The 15487-nt window shown below is 43.0% G+C and overlaps 1 long non-coding RNA gene and 2 other non-coding genes across 3 annotated transcripts; all 3 read left to right on the top strand.

Annotated features, from left to right (window-relative positions):
• Positions 1–9371: 9371 nt before the first annotated feature.
• Positions 9372–9491, top strand: LOC138797947 (small nucleolar RNA SNORA26). The gene has a single exon (XR_011364036.1). It is a non-coding gene; the product is annotated as a small nucleolar RNA SNORA26 (small nucleolar RNA).
• Positions 9492–9811: 320 nt separating this feature from the next.
• Positions 9812–14734, top strand: LOC138797451 (uncharacterized). Its single transcript, XR_011363937.1, has 2 exons — positions 9812–10706; positions 12088–14734. It is a non-coding gene; the product is annotated as an uncharacterized lncRNA (long non-coding RNA).
• On the top strand, positions 11358–11471 carry LOC138797946 (small nucleolar RNA SNORA26). The gene has a single exon (XR_011364035.1). It is a non-coding gene; the product is annotated as a small nucleolar RNA SNORA26 (small nucleolar RNA).
• Positions 14735–15487: the final 753 nt, after the last annotated feature.

Raw genomic sequence — 15487 nt, 5'->3', positions numbered from 1 at the left:
AAAAATGAAGGTTGGTTCAATTGAAACAATATGGTGCTAGGAAATTGTTAAATGAGACTTTTCGGGCTGTGTGCACATTGCCAAGATGAGCTGAACAATTTTATTTAGTTGTGCACAGCTTTAGATGCTGGATATTTTCTAGAAAAAAAAACACATCATAATTTGCATGTGTGAATCCATGAGCCAAGAGAGGTCATGCCATCTGGATGCTCTTAGGTTCTGTCCATACCACTTTGGTCTACATCAGACACAGACAGTAAACCCAAAACATACAGGTGTATATAGTAACATACCCTTGGGCTTTTACCGTGCAGACGTGTAACACAACTGTTACTGCTTCTATTTCACACACTTTTGACAGGTTTATGGCTGGATACCTTTTTTAGGGTACGGATAAAAGCTTGATGCTAGGCTTTTAGGAACCATAAATAAATATAAATTTATAAGTTTTATAATAGAAGTAAAGGAATACATTTGGATCTATTGAATGGGGGGAAAAAAACTTTTTCTTATATATGCTCCACTCCCTGCCACTCCACCCCGAGTGGCGGGAAAAAGCTGGATCCAATCCTGGGAAACTGGGGGAGTTTCCCAGGATTGGATCCAACTTTTCCCAGTATCCTGGAAGGAGTGGGAGGGAGCAGAGCAGCACTGAAAAGCAGGCAGCTTGATGAGCGGATTGCTGATCAAATGAAGCGCTTTGCTTTATTTAGATCAGTGATTCACTCATCTCTAGCCAGGAGAAGTGGACAATCTAGTGCATTCTAAGCCTTGCAGTTCCCAGCTCCCACTCTGATCAAGTGCTGTCGCACGGCACTACTAATACAGAGCAGGGCCCCCGGGGTACTGCATATTCTTATTAGAATAAACAGTCCCCAGGGGGAGGTTGCTCATCATTATAACAGAGCACACTGATTGCTGCCATAATCTGCTATAGTGACATTAACACATTGCTTTAATAATGCTATATTAGGCCATGTTCACATTGTGTAAGAACATGTCTGACAGGTTCACCCGGCTGCTGTGTGAACGTATAAAATATATTGTGGCCTTAAGACCTTACTCTGTAATATAACTTCATTAAAATGAACGTATACTTCATGAGCTGTCTAAGCTATTGATACAGAGCAGCCTCCCTTCATGCACTGTATATTCTTATTAGAATATACAGTCCCGGGGGGAGGCAACCCATCACTAAAGCAGAGTGCGGCAGCAATAACCGATTGCTGTGCAGAGGCTGCTGCGCTCTGCTATAGTGACAGACAGCCTCCCCCTGGGACTGTATATTCTAATAACAATATACAGTGCATGAAGGGGGGCTGCTCTGTATCAATAGATTAGACAGTTCTGAAATACAAGCAAATTTCATCCCTTACTGCTACCACTTACTGAAACTATATATATACACAGTGGTGCCTTGGATTACGAGCATAATTCGTTCCGGGACCGTGCTTGTAATCCAAATCCACTCTTGAACCAAAGCAAATTTCTCCCATAAGAAAGCATAGAAATGCAAACAATTGGTTCCACACCCCAGAAATAATGATTTATTATTCTCAATAACATATAAAAAAAACGAAACAAACAAAACTAATTATTGGGAGTTACAGAAATATCATAGCATCATGAGCGACACTGTTTCGGTAACTTTAGAGAGGACCTCCATTTATCAAACAGGCTTAGAATGTGAATAGGCCATACATTTCTAGTAAAGAATACCCCTTTAAGTTTCACAGTAGCCTGACAGTCACAGCTTGCAGATCACTACAGTATGTTAATATAATTATAGTTTGTATAATTTTTGATATATGTGCGTCTTTTTACTTCCTTAGTTACTGTTTAACTACTGTATTTGTAAGTGCTACTAAATAAAGTCGTCTCTAGAGGAAAATGCCGATTCAGTCTGGAATCTCCTGACACCCTGTATTTGCTATAAGAGAAAAATAAATCATAAAATTTTAGTCGTAAAATTTCCATGTTCCCAAAGGTCTGGACTGAACTACATGTCATAACCATAGACTTCTCTTAGTACTCAATGATCTGTGTTGTGTTATATGGCCATGAATCATACAGTCAGCAATGGACATCCACTATATTTCCTTTCCACTCCATAAATGCTGAAACAAGAAGCATATGAAGAGATGTGCAGTAAGAATCTATACCTGGCTGCTGTTAGTGTCCGCTTCATTATGACCGGTTACTATGGAGCTAGTAAACCATGTGCAATACTGGACAAGCCCATTGTCCCCGGCCCTCCTCCTTACAGAGGAATGCAACAAGTCATAGGCATATCCACTCTGTATACTTGCCTCTTGGTAGACAGTCTTTAGGTTTTTACTACTTCTCTCCTGGGCAGGCTCATTTGGTGCAGCAAATTTTAGTCGTGCACTGCGTAGTGAGTGTTTAGTTCTATGCAGGAGGGGAAAAAAGTGATCTACCGCTACAAGATTTTTCTTCAGGCAAATCCACATAGGCAAATTTGCACCAAATCCTGTAGATTCTAGTGTAGATTTGCTGTGCAGATTACCGAGGAAGAAAAGAAAAAGTCAAAGTACAGTGGTACCTCGGTTTAACAGTAACTTGGATTAAGAGCGTTTAGCAAGAAGAGCTCACAGTTTTTCAAAATTGTAACTTTGTTTAAAAGCTTCCTGTACTGGGTGGGAGGGGTCATGAACTGCATAGCGGGGTCTACAGCACTGTACTCTGACCCAGGAAGTCTCCCTCACCTTCCAAATCATAGCAGATCAGGGGACAGGACTGTGGAGGTAATCTCTTCATAGCTGTAACCCTTCTTTCCCCGGACAGAGAGTGCTGCATTTATGTGCCCACATATGTCCTGCTCATTCCTTCATGCCCCCTGCAGTCTATGTCAGCCCTTGTGTTTCCCATCCTCTCCATCCCTCCCTTAATGTGCCTGCACTCACACTCAGCTATTCACACTGCTGCTATACTGTGCCTGCACTCACACTCAGCTATACATACTGCTGCTATAATGTGCCGGCATTTACACTGCCATTCAGACTGCCGTCTTAAATGTTATTCAGAATTTAAAAAATCATTATTTTTGGGGTGTGGAACCAATTGTCTGCATATTAGTGATTTCTTATGGGGAAATTTGCTTTGGTGTAAGAGTGGATTTGGATTACAAGCACGGTCCCGGAGCGAATTATGACCGTAATCCAAGGCACCACTGTATTTAACATCTGCATTTATAGATTGTGCACATTAAAGGACAACTCCGGCCATTTTTTCCCAGCATTTATAACACATATATAACATAAAATAAGTTTTATAACCCTATAATATGCTTTAATTTACCAGTCTAGCCCCCTTCCCAACGTCATCTGTAGAAGGAGGCTGGCCTGACAAGCGTCACCAGATGACTGACAACTTGCTCAGCACCAATTGGCTGAGCAAGTTGTAAGCTATCTGAGCCACTGAACCGAGAGGCGGGAGTTTTGAACAGCTAAACCAGAAAGTGGTGAAGAACAGAAGACGGTGATTGGCGTGTAGTGGGGTCCCGGGACGGACAAATTTTGAGCGGCAACAGACTCTACAGTGAGGGTAAGAATAAAAATTTGCTTTTGTCCTTTAAGGCTATGTTCACACACTGTCTTTTTTTGGCCATCTTTAAGGAGGGTCGACATTCTGAGGCCAAAAAACAGATGTTACTTTATGATGACGAGTGTGATTATACAAATAATGGCCGTTATTTAGCCTCAACATGACTGCCGTCCTAAAAGATGTTCATCAAACAGCCACAAAGCCTAAACCTGCCACATAAAAAAAAAACTTTTGGAACAAGTTTTGCTTGGTCAGGGTGTGAATGTTCAGATCCCAATCGATCACTAGACCCAACAATGGCTGAGTGCTTTTCTCCCAATTCTCTAGGCCAGCGACTAAGACAGTCTCATTGACTTACATGCTGATTTAGCCTGGGTCCTGTGACACACTTCCCAACTTATTCTAGGAATTGGCTGTGGCCTGAACACTCAGACCCAGACTGCTCAAAACTTTTGACACGTCTCTACATCACACTTTGCAGTAATATAGTAAATGTAGACATATGTACATATCAGAGAAAGGACATTTTGCCTATTCAGTGCCTACCAACCCTACTCCATCAGAGCTGACCATTCTGGATCATCACAAGGGTGGCACCTCCGACCATTTTTGACCCTTTTTTTTTCTGGTGATTTCTGATATATACCTTTACATTACAGCAGCCTGGCTTGTGAATAAAAACAGAAGGCACATTCTTCTGCTAAATTCTGCCATAGTGACTTCCTTTAAACCCAGATTTTTTGCATTAATGTGGACGATTTTATCATAGTGCCCCTGTAAAATATACAGATAATGCATTTTTGCCTGTGTAGATTAAATAGAAGCTGATGTTAAGCAGGCTGTTAAAGCTAACACTGATGAGATATAACAAGGCGTATGAAGAAAACACACCCCATCGCATGCTAAGGGAAAACAATGTCTGTTTTTAATAGAGAATAGTGGTAAACTGTGCAGGAATACATTTTATTAGATGAGAGGTTACATAGCTCAAGTGAACCTGTCACATTGAAAATGTAGTTGAATCTGAAGGCAGCATATCATAGAGATGGAGGACCCGAGTAGATTGATACTTTTGTTAGAAAGTTTAAGCATAATTTGTCATTCCACAGGATAGGGGATATTCCTATTGGCTGGCCCCCCACGTTTTTGGGAATAGTAAGCCCGATTGGGATGGAGCAGCAGTCCATTTATTGTTTATGGGAGCTAGAAGACAGATGAGCACTGTACTTGCATGACCATTGCTCCATTCCAACAGAAGACTCAGACCCAATTCCTCAGATGGCAATCAGGCTATGGAATTTCTGTTATATGCAAAACAAGAGTCCGTGGAGCCTTGGTTGCGAGTCTCAAAACACGGGATAGCCAGATATCTCTAGCCTGTTGCCATGGGGTGCCTCCATGATGGGGAGAGCACCACACCACCCTGATAGGTAGCCCCTTAAGTCCCACTCAGTTGCGAGTATTGGAACATAAATAGGGAAACAACAAGGTGGCCCCTTTTGTATAAAAGTCTAACTCAAGGTGCGAGTATTGGGTTATGACAAGGGCTTGCCAAGGCAGGCATCTATCCACAGACAGCTGTTTCGGGGTATTTGCCCCTCGTCAGTGTGAGGTAGGATTCTGGCTAGTTGGGGCAATGACAAATCAACCAACAAAACACAGTTATCACTGAGGTCAAGGAGATCAGTGAAAAAAATTCCAATGAAGTACTCAATCAAGAGTCTCCACTGATGGAATTGCTGTTAAAGTCTTCTACAAGCCACATTCAGATGCACTGGATAGTCTTTAAAAAAAAACATTTGCAACAATTGTGCCATGTGCGAACATACACTTAATGAGCATTCAGTATACAATATGCCTCTTATGTATAATATAGGTAAATAAAACTATAGTATTTGAGCCCTGAAGGCTGAAGCCATAACACGGTAATAAAAAATTTGCACACACCCCCTACACATAAAATATGATCATCAAGCACAAATCCGTTTATTTCAACATGCTGCAAAATGCATTTGGGTTGTTTCATTCACGTTTCTTAGGTATGAAATATTCATTAGACGACCTATTACTAAGTATTTTAAACTAAATTCACAATAAAATTCCCTCAACCAAATTTAGAATAGTAAAGAGAAATTAGGGTGGGTTCACACCTACTGGAATCGCAGTGAATTTCATGCTGCTAGTTCCGCAGCCAAATAGGTTGCAATTCCCGGAACTGTCAGTTTGAATAGATTTACAAACTCCCAGTGGAATGAGTATGTAAATCGCCATCCCCTGTAACCCATTGCAGCCCTGTGAATACTTTATCCGTCCGCGCTCTGTCCTGCTTCTGTGAATTCCAGCTCCCTGACATCCCGCAAAGCCAATCAGTGCGCTGTCCTGACGCATTCTGGTACGAACCCACCTCTATTATGTCTGCCTATGCCAGACAGGTTAGTTATCATTCAATATTTATTTCTATTGTTCATTTGGTCCATTGCTAGGGATATCTACATGGGGGGGTACCATTTACCGGGGGTGGAGGGCTACTTAATGTAGGGATGCCTACATGAAGATACCTCTTACTGGGGAATATATTTAGATAAATTCAATGTTTACTATGCAGCAAAGAAGAAAAGATAAGCACAATAGACTAAGCACACCATTATCACCGTTATCCGATATAGAAGTAATATTTATTAAGAGTAAACTGATGAAAAACATTCGAAAACAAACACAGGGCACAACACACAATCAGGTGTGCTGACATCTCTTTATCCAAGCTGAACATATATCCCACATATAGGAGTTAAAGGTGCAGATGATTATACCTATTAAATAAACAATATGGCGGCTATAATATGTTTTAATAATTCCCAGCACACACCTTTGTTTGCACTAATAAAGTTAAAGCGAGTGTACCATCAGGTAATTTTTTTTTTTAGCTTAGCCACTCGGAGCAGTGTGGGGATCGTGGTGCTCGTGGTGCTGTGGTCCTTTTTTGAAACTCCACCCATTTCCGGCGTTGGTCTTTTCCTCAGCACCGGCTTGGAGCACTGGAGGCAGGCCCACTGGCCCCCAGTGTGACTAAACCTCCTCACCTCTGTGACGTAGCTCCATTAGAATAAATGGCGCCGTGTCACAGAGGGGAGGGGATACGGTCACATTGGGGGGCGGTGGGCCTGCCTCCAGTGCTCCAAGCCGGTGCTCAGGAAAAGACCGAGATCCCAGCACTGGCTAAGATAAAAAAAACAATGTACTTGATGGTATATTCACTTTAAGGGTAGCTTCACACGTACCGTATCGCTGCGTTTTTAACGCTGTGTTTTTATCGCTGCGTTTTTGGTGCGATTTTTACATGCAAATTTTGATTTTCACATGAAAATCATGTGAAAATCAAAACGTGCATGTAAAAAACGCAGCGATAAAAACGCAGCGTTAAAAACGCAGCAATACGGTACATGTGAAGGCACCCTAATAAAGATATTGAAGCAACAAAACCTTATTATTACTAGACATGCACACTAGCTATCTGATACTCTGAGTCTACACCAATATGGCTGTTGTAACTGGCTGGTGAGGTCCTGGAGTATACTTACCCCATCACCAGACAGCTCATGCGCAATATGTCATTTCTGCTGGCAATGCCATGTTTACAGTATAGCTATGATTACTGAGGTGGTGCCCTCCCTACACAATCCTATATGGCAAAAAGCCAGACCACTATGTCAGCCATACCATAAAAATGCTATATAGTAGATTCAATGTTCCATCACCTCTGCACAGTTTGTTACCCAGATTTCCTGGGTCGCTGAAAGGTAAATCTGCCTTTAAGGGTACAAACCCACTTGACGTATTTGCTGCGTGAATCAGTCTTACAAATAAGCAGGCAAAACGCAGGTTGGCTTTATATGATTGTTCTGCGTTAAAATACGCAATTGCGTATTTTTGAAGCATGAAGCTTGTTGTTAGCAAAGCATCAGTTGTTAACAACCTGTGTGAAAAACGCATGTAGCTTCATGCTTCAAAAATACGCAATTGCGTATTTTAACACAGAACAATTGTATAAAGCCAACCTGCGTTTTGCCTGCTTATTTTTAAGACTGATTCACGCAGCAAATACGTCAAGTGGGTTTGTACCCTAAAGGTAAATGTAGAATTATGCTGTTTTACCATATCATAGTAGATTTGTCAGCTACAGCTTTCCAGTAATTCTTACACAGCTTTTCCTGGCTCCTGGATGACAAATCTAATTATTCTATATAAGAGAATTAGGACCCAGGCAGATATGGCGGCTGGGGGAAGCTGGATAACAACCTGTGTGGAGCTGGGATAAAGGACCCTGGAACCACCCAGCAAGCATCAGTGATATACTGTGTGTATCAATCCTTACTGGGTTCACACTACCTATATTTCAGTCAGTATTGTGGTCCTCATATTGCAACCAAAACCAGGAGTGGATAAAAAACACAGAAAGGCTCTGATCACACAATGGTGAAATTGAGTGGATGGCCGCCATATAATGGCAAATATTTGCTGTTATTTTAGAACAACGGCTGTGGTATTGAAATAATGGCAGTTATTTACTGTTATATGGCGGCCATCCACTCAATTTCACCATTGTGTGATCAGAGCCTTTCTGTGTTTTTAATCCACTCCTGGTTTTGGTTGCAATATGAGGACCACAATACTGACTGAAATATACGTAGTGTGAACCCAGCTGTATACTGCGTTTATCTATTATTATACTGCGTGTATCTATTATTATACTGTATCTATTATTATTATTATACTGTGTGTATCTATTATTATACTGTATCTATTATTATTATTATACTGTGTGTATCTATTATTATATTGTATCTATTATTATTATACTGTGTGTATCTATTATTATATTGTATCTATTATTATTATACTGTGTATATCTATTATATTGTATCTATTATTATTATACTGTGTATATCTATTATATTGTATCTATTATTATTATTATACTGTGTATATCTATTATATTGTATCTATGATTAGATTGCATGTATCTATGATTATACTGTGTGTATCTATTATATTGTATCTATTATTATTATTATTATACTGTGTATAGCTATTATATTGTATCTATGATTATACTGTGTGTATCTATCCTTATACCATATCTATCATGTCATATCAGGTCGTCACTCAGCTTTCCAAGTAGCCTGAACGGAAAGTCGGTCTTGTATACAGGGGGAAGCATCACTGTGTAACTACTAGTAATTTAGCAGTTTGGAAAAGCTTGAGAGTGGGGGGGGGGGGGGGGGGGGGGGTACACAAGATGGCCATTTTGCACAGGGTAATATGAACCCTAAGGCCGGCCCTGCCTACAACGGCCTGCGGACTACAACTCCCGACATCCCCGACCGTCCAGTACACTGTGAGGCATGCTGGGAATTGCAGTCCAGTGCGCAATGCATACCAGTCACGTGTCATCTGTAACGTCGCGTTACCAGGTGACTCTCGCGAGAACTGATCTCCTTTATTAGTCTGTGGCCGGACCCTCCTCTTCCTCTCTGGGTTTGGTTGCTGGTGAGTAATGCAGCGAAGAGCGGCGGGTTGTGGGGCCGCACTAGACCGTATGCGGGGGTATCTGTGCGGGAGGGCGGGCGCCGTCGTGCTCACCACCGGGGCCTTAGTGCACTTGTGTATCTGCCGGCTGCAGCAGCCGTGCCTGGAGCCGTCTGTAGTGATCGCAGTAATGGCGCAGGGAAGGGAGAGCTCAATTGCTTTGTGTGAAGCTCGTCAGGCCGCGGGCGCCTGATCACGTGTCGGCTAGCTCCGCCCCTATATTGCCCACTCAGAGCTGCCGTGCTCTGCAGTGACTAACAAGGGGGGCTATAGGGAATCCTCACTAAAACACTGGGGGGAGCTGCGTCCCTCCTCCCTGTATCCTGTCGTGAGGTACAGCTGCTGTACGGCCGTGCATGGCGGGTGCTAAGCGTTAGTGTAGTCTCTGCCTCCTCTGTATACATGGCCTCCCACGTGATCCCTGCCTGGCTGCGGTGGTCACGTGTCACGGCCAGAGGCTGCTGGGCGGTGAGCGGTGGGTATACACTCCAGGGATCAGGGTTGTTTTTTTTTTACTCCGTACACAGGACTGTGAGCTGCACTGCTGCAGAATGTTCAGCTTTGCTTCTGGGTGGGGAATATGTTGCAGCTGCTTATATAACCCCCCACCATTATAATAGAAGTGAAGCACTGAGCTAAGAACTTCTCTCCCATTCTCCCTTATTAGCATGTGGCTGTCAGTACAGAGGTCTCTAAAATTCTGTACAAATCTGACAATAAAATGCCATTTCCTTTAATATAAAGCATGTGGAGACATTGGGTGTGTTGAGACTTGGGCTAGATTCACACGTAACATGTTTGCAGCAAAATCCGATGCTGAGCCCTCACCTGTCATCTCCAATGTGATTACATAGCCCCGTCCTGCAAGTCCCTCCTCAGACATCACCGCCCGACAGTCTGCGTGTGCGATATGTGAATGACCAGTGAGAGCCTACGGATGTAGGACTCCTCTCTGGTCCATTACATGTCATGTGTGGAGGCTGGTGGGACTTACAGGAAGGGTAAGTATTGTGACTCTACCAGGGGTTTGTGTGCTCTGCCCTCGGTGCTGGGGTGAAAGGTTCCCTTTAAGGAACAGTTTGTGGGGGTAGTTACCTGGTATTCTCAGCCAATTCCTCTTTACCCTGGGTGTGCATTATCCTGCTTGTTAGTGTCTGCAGAGACTGTGTATGTCTGTATTCTATGTTAACACTGTTTTCTCTTTTGTAGGGATTTCTTGGAAGTCTTTGCAATTCCAGTGACCTTTCTGACAGTGGGACTTGATTAAGTAAGACTGGCTTGTTGTGTGCGCAAGTAGTCAGCACTTCAAAATGGGGAAAATGAAAGAGTTGAATGAATTTGAGCGTGGCATGATAATTGGCACAATTCTTACGGGCAAGAGTGTCGCAGAGGCTGCAAAACTGCTCGGCTTTTCACGTGCAACAGTATCGCGCGTGTATCGAGAGTGGTCCAACTCCCAAACGGCTGAGGACAAACAGCAGGCTAGTGCCCAGAAACAGACGGCTCAGTAAATGCTCCAGCGAACCCTAAACTCCTCATCATGCTGAAAGACATGGGTGTGTTTGCATTGTTGTCATTCTGTTCCAGTGCAAAACATTGACCTGGCTAGTACACAAGAGCTGCTCTATGTAGGAGTGTCACAGCCTAGTTTATTCCTTGTGTAAAATGGCTTGTGTCCAGCCTATATAGCAGCCAAATTGGTGCATCTTGGCAGGGCCTGGGTCACTGCACATGTGATCTCCCACCAAACCTCAAATATACCTGTCACCTAAACAGGTCAGTGAGGTGTCTTGTGTGCCCTATAAGCAACCGGTATGCAGTCCTCAAAGGACAGGATGCCGTTTGGGATTCTATAGATGAGCCTATATAAAGACTCCAGAAATCCATAGCTAGTTCATGCTGTTAAAAACTAGACCCAAGCATGAACCTTGCTGTAGACTGTTATTTTACATACCAGTCTTGCTGAAATACCTTGAAGTTTCTGCATGAATATCAGAGCCACTTGCTATTTGGTAAACTTTGCACTGTGGCTCTAGAAAACTAGTGTATGTAGTTTACTAAATGTTACCCTTTGGTAGTTGTTCATAGGTTGCTTTAGACTTTATACTGCTTAGCTGCAGCTTTTGTTGTGGTTTTTAAGGGGAGTGTGGTGGGGGAAAACATGTCAAAACGGGACTAGACTTACTGAAGGTGTCCCCTTTTTAGCTTTGCCCACTTTAAGACCTATTCTTTAAGTGGCCAACACAGAGGGGTATAATAACGCTCTCTAAAACACAAGGTAAAAATGTTTTTACACTTGTATCCTGTCTGGAGCAACATTGTATGACTTGTATAGTAGTTTGTTGTTTAAAGGAGTTTTCTGGGCAAAACATTTGAACTATCCTGTAATTGCTAATCAGTGGGATGCTGACACCCAGCAGACTGCTGATCAGCTGTTCAGTGCCTGCACTACACAATGAATAAGGGCCAGAAGCCTTTGGCTCCGTTCACTGTGTAGCCATAACATGACTATTCTTAAAGGGGTTATCCAGCGCTACAAAAACATGGCTACTTTTGCCCTGCTCTTCTCTGCAGGTCAGGTGTGGTTTGCAGTTGAGCTCCATTTTCTTCAATGGAACTGAGTTTCAAACCCCATCCAGTCTGAAGACAAGTGTGGGGCAAAGGTGGTCGTGTTTTTGTAGCGCTGGATAACCCCTGTAAGTGCAACTTGCCTCCTGTTGAAGTGACCAGCAACTGAGCTGCAGTAACCAGGGTCGGCCACTATGGTGTATGGAGCAAACTGCTTCCGGCCCCATTCACTGTGTATTGCAGGTGCTCAACAGTTGTGGTAGTCAGTGACTGATCTATCCTGTGAATAGCTCATCAATTTTTGCCTGGAAAATGTAATTATTGGTTGACATTTGCTTGTCTTCTAAAGTCTTGCTTATGTTCTTACAGGGAACTTGAGAATCTACAGACTAAAGTCCACTTCCTATTCCTTCCGGCTTACAATCTGCAGTCTTACTACCTTAATGGTCACTTGTGTTCGACCTACTTAGCGTGATGAAGTACTTACCCATCAGTGGACTGCTCTTGTGGATGCCCCCTTACAGCTTACACCTGTCTACTGGAGAGCTTGGTAAACTGTGTGCTTGGTATTATACTATGCAGTACATGCACAACTTTTAGTTAAATCTGTCTTTGATCATTTTACTTCCGAACATCTTCCCCTCCCAATCCAGATCAACCTAACTTGCTGATTTAAATCCTCTTTGGGTGAGAAGTGTAAAGAATGGGTTTGGCTTAAGGGGTATTCTAACACCATGAAACTTCACAAACCTATAAGGAATAGCACTTGCTGTATCAGTCCCCCTCTGCTCCTATGCTATTGCCTTTCTGGTGCCCTGCTGGCTTTAGCATTGTCATTTTGGCATGTCATCACTGCAGCTGGCTGCAGCAATGACCTCAGTGATGTCACCACTACAGCCTGTGATTGGCCACAGTGATCACATCATTGCCAGAACCTTGTAAACTGTTAGGGAACAAGCAAAGAAGCAGCAGGGGATTGGTAAGTTGTGCATACATGTTTTTTCAGCAGTTTATAAAAACTTCATGATGTTGGAAAGGTAAGATTCCTCATGTTCTGGCGTGCATAGTTATTAGATGTTTTGTTGTGCCTTTTTTTTTTTTTCCCTCCAGGTAAAATGGGCCAAAACTTGTTAGTTAAGAAAAGCTCGATGAATCCTTTGGCAGCTAGTGGTAACACTTAATGCCTTCATTGGTAAGGTTGAGAAGTCAGGAGAGCGCTGCAATATGTAGTCTCACAATAGTGGTAAAATCAGTTACAAATAACTGCAAACCCTTTGCCTATTCTTGTCACCAGTTCAGGTGCTGTTTGCAATTAAGCTCCATTTACCCCCCACCCAAACTGGAGACAAGAGAGGGGGAAAGTGGCCATGGTTTTTGTAGCCCTGGATAACCCCTTTAAGGCTGTGTTCACACTGAGCAAATACGGCAGAATTCCGTGGCAGATCTCTCCGCCGCAGAATCACTGTGCTCAGTGTCCCGCTGTGAGTGAATGAGGCGCGTGCTCTTCTGCTGCCACTCTCCGCTTAAGTGACATGTCACTACTTTGAGTGGAGAGCAATGGCTGCGGAGTAGCGTGCTCTCCCATAGACTGGCTCTGGGACACTGAGACAGGCAGAATTCTGCCTGTTTTACTCAGTGTGAGCATACACTTAGGCTGTGTTCACACATTGCAGTGTTCACACATTGCAGTACTACAGTGAAACTCCATAGTGAGTACAGTCTTAACACATCCTGCTTGTATTAAAGGGGTTATCCAGTGCTACAAAAACCTACCCACTTTCTTCCAGAGATAGCATGACTCTCCAGGTCAGGTGTAGTTTACAATTAAGCTCCATTAATTTCAATGGAAATTGGTTGCAAAACCCCACCCAAAGTGGAAACAAGAGTGGTGCGGTCTCTGGAAGAAAGTGGCCATTTTTGTGTAGCACTGGATAACCCCTGCAAAGGGAACTATCAGCTGGTTAGACTCTAACCTGCTGATGGCCCCCTATAGCACATAAGACGCTGAGGAGGAAGTTATGTCTTGCCTTCCTTCTTGGTGAAATCTTCAGCTGGGAGCACTGCCCTGCCCCAGTCATCTGGCCCACCCACTCAATTGATTATCAATACTACAGACTGCCCAATTCTCAGAAAATTGTATCCTCACACCACTGTTTGTGATGGTTGTGATTTCACCTGACAAAAGCAAAATGTCACTTTATTGGGATACCATGTGTTTCTGGGTTCCCTGACAGTATTAGTAGCAGTAACTGCCTAATTGTGCTTTGCAATGTTCCGGGCATTGTGTACAGTGGTCTTTCCAGTAGACCAGTGTGTCTGGAGTGTGGGATGACTGCTATGGGGAACATCACACATTCCATAGTAACGTAAAAATTTTAGTATCAGCCTGGTTGTTGTGAAGCTGCCCTGTCCATGCAGCACCTGTAAGTCTGCTGCTTTTGTTAAAGGGGTGGGCTGTTTTTTCCATTCTTGAAAGCAGGTAAACGATATGCTTGGCTGTACCATTTTCTTGGTTGAAACCTGTCCTAGGTCTGAAAAGCCTTTTCCATTAGCAAGTCACTAGTCATTTAATTCTCCATCTCCATTAGCACTTAATGCAGTGCTGGTCTGTAACGTAACTACATTAGCAGATAACCCATCAATGCAGATCTGTGCTGCCCAAGGGGCTTCCCTCCTAGATGGGCTCACTAGGCTGCTTAATGTGACTCTCCAAGTGGTCCAGTCTCCTGCTCTCCATGACATTTTGGTAAAATTCCTATAGAACTAATTCTTGTGTGCTTGGTAAATCTATGCACCTCCAGGACAGCAACATGGAAAGGTTTTTAGTAACTTGATATCAACAAAATGCTAGGTCGATCATCCTGATCATGTGAAGTGTTTGAACCCTTGTTTTGTGTTTGTGGACTAAATGCTCTTATTCTATGTGCCATTGTAATGCTGAATATTCCTATTTTGCTTGGCAAAAACTGTTTTTGTATCCTTTATCTGACATGAATAATAAAGAACATTAATAAAACTGGATGTTAGTTTTTTTATAAGCTTGTCCAACAACTCTGGGATACCTTACTAGAAGCAAAATTAATGGGTCCTATTGTCAAAGATTGGGGAGATAACAAAGCTGTGAACCTGCTAAACAATGTGACACTCATGCAGCTGACAGTGGTACCATGAGATTACATGTTATGATACATCTCACATGTCTAACAGTGCCCAACTGTTCACACAGGTTTAAAGGGGTTATCAAGCACTACAAAAACATGGCCACTTTTCCCCCTAGTCTCCAGTTCAGGTGTGATTTGCAATTAAAGGGGTTATCCAGTGCTACAAAAACATGGCCACTTTCAGAGACAACACAACTCTTGTCTCCAGTTCAGGTGCGGTTTGCAATTAAGCTCCATTCACGTCAATGGAACTGAGCAGCAAAACCCTGCCCAAACGGAAGACGAGTGGGGCTGCCTCTGCAAGAAAGTGTCGATGTTTTTGTGGCACTGAATAACCCCTTTAAGCTCCATTACTTAAATGGGACTAGGTTTGAAACCACACCGAATCTGGAGACAGAGGGGGGGAAGTGGCCATGTTTTTGTAGCACTGGCTAACTCCTTTAATGCACTCCAGATTTCCCCATTTTGCCCCATAACCACCCATTAAGAGACCCCCTTAGAAGGTGTGCACACAGTCCATAAGTACGGATGATGTACTAGTGTCCAGGAGCTCCAAAACAGCTTAAATCTTTGTGCTATTGTACTGACAGTGTTGTAGGCTTTGAAAT

Source organism: Dendropsophus ebraccatus, chromosome 7 (genome assembly GCF_027789765.1).
Source record: "Dendropsophus ebraccatus isolate aDenEbr1 chromosome 7, aDenEbr1.pat, whole genome shotgun sequence".
Classification (NCBI taxonomy): Eukaryota; Metazoa; Chordata; class Amphibia; order Anura; family Hylidae; genus Dendropsophus; species Dendropsophus ebraccatus.
The sequence above is the reverse complement of the archived record's forward strand: the minus strand, read 5'-3'. Positions and strand labels throughout refer to the sequence as shown.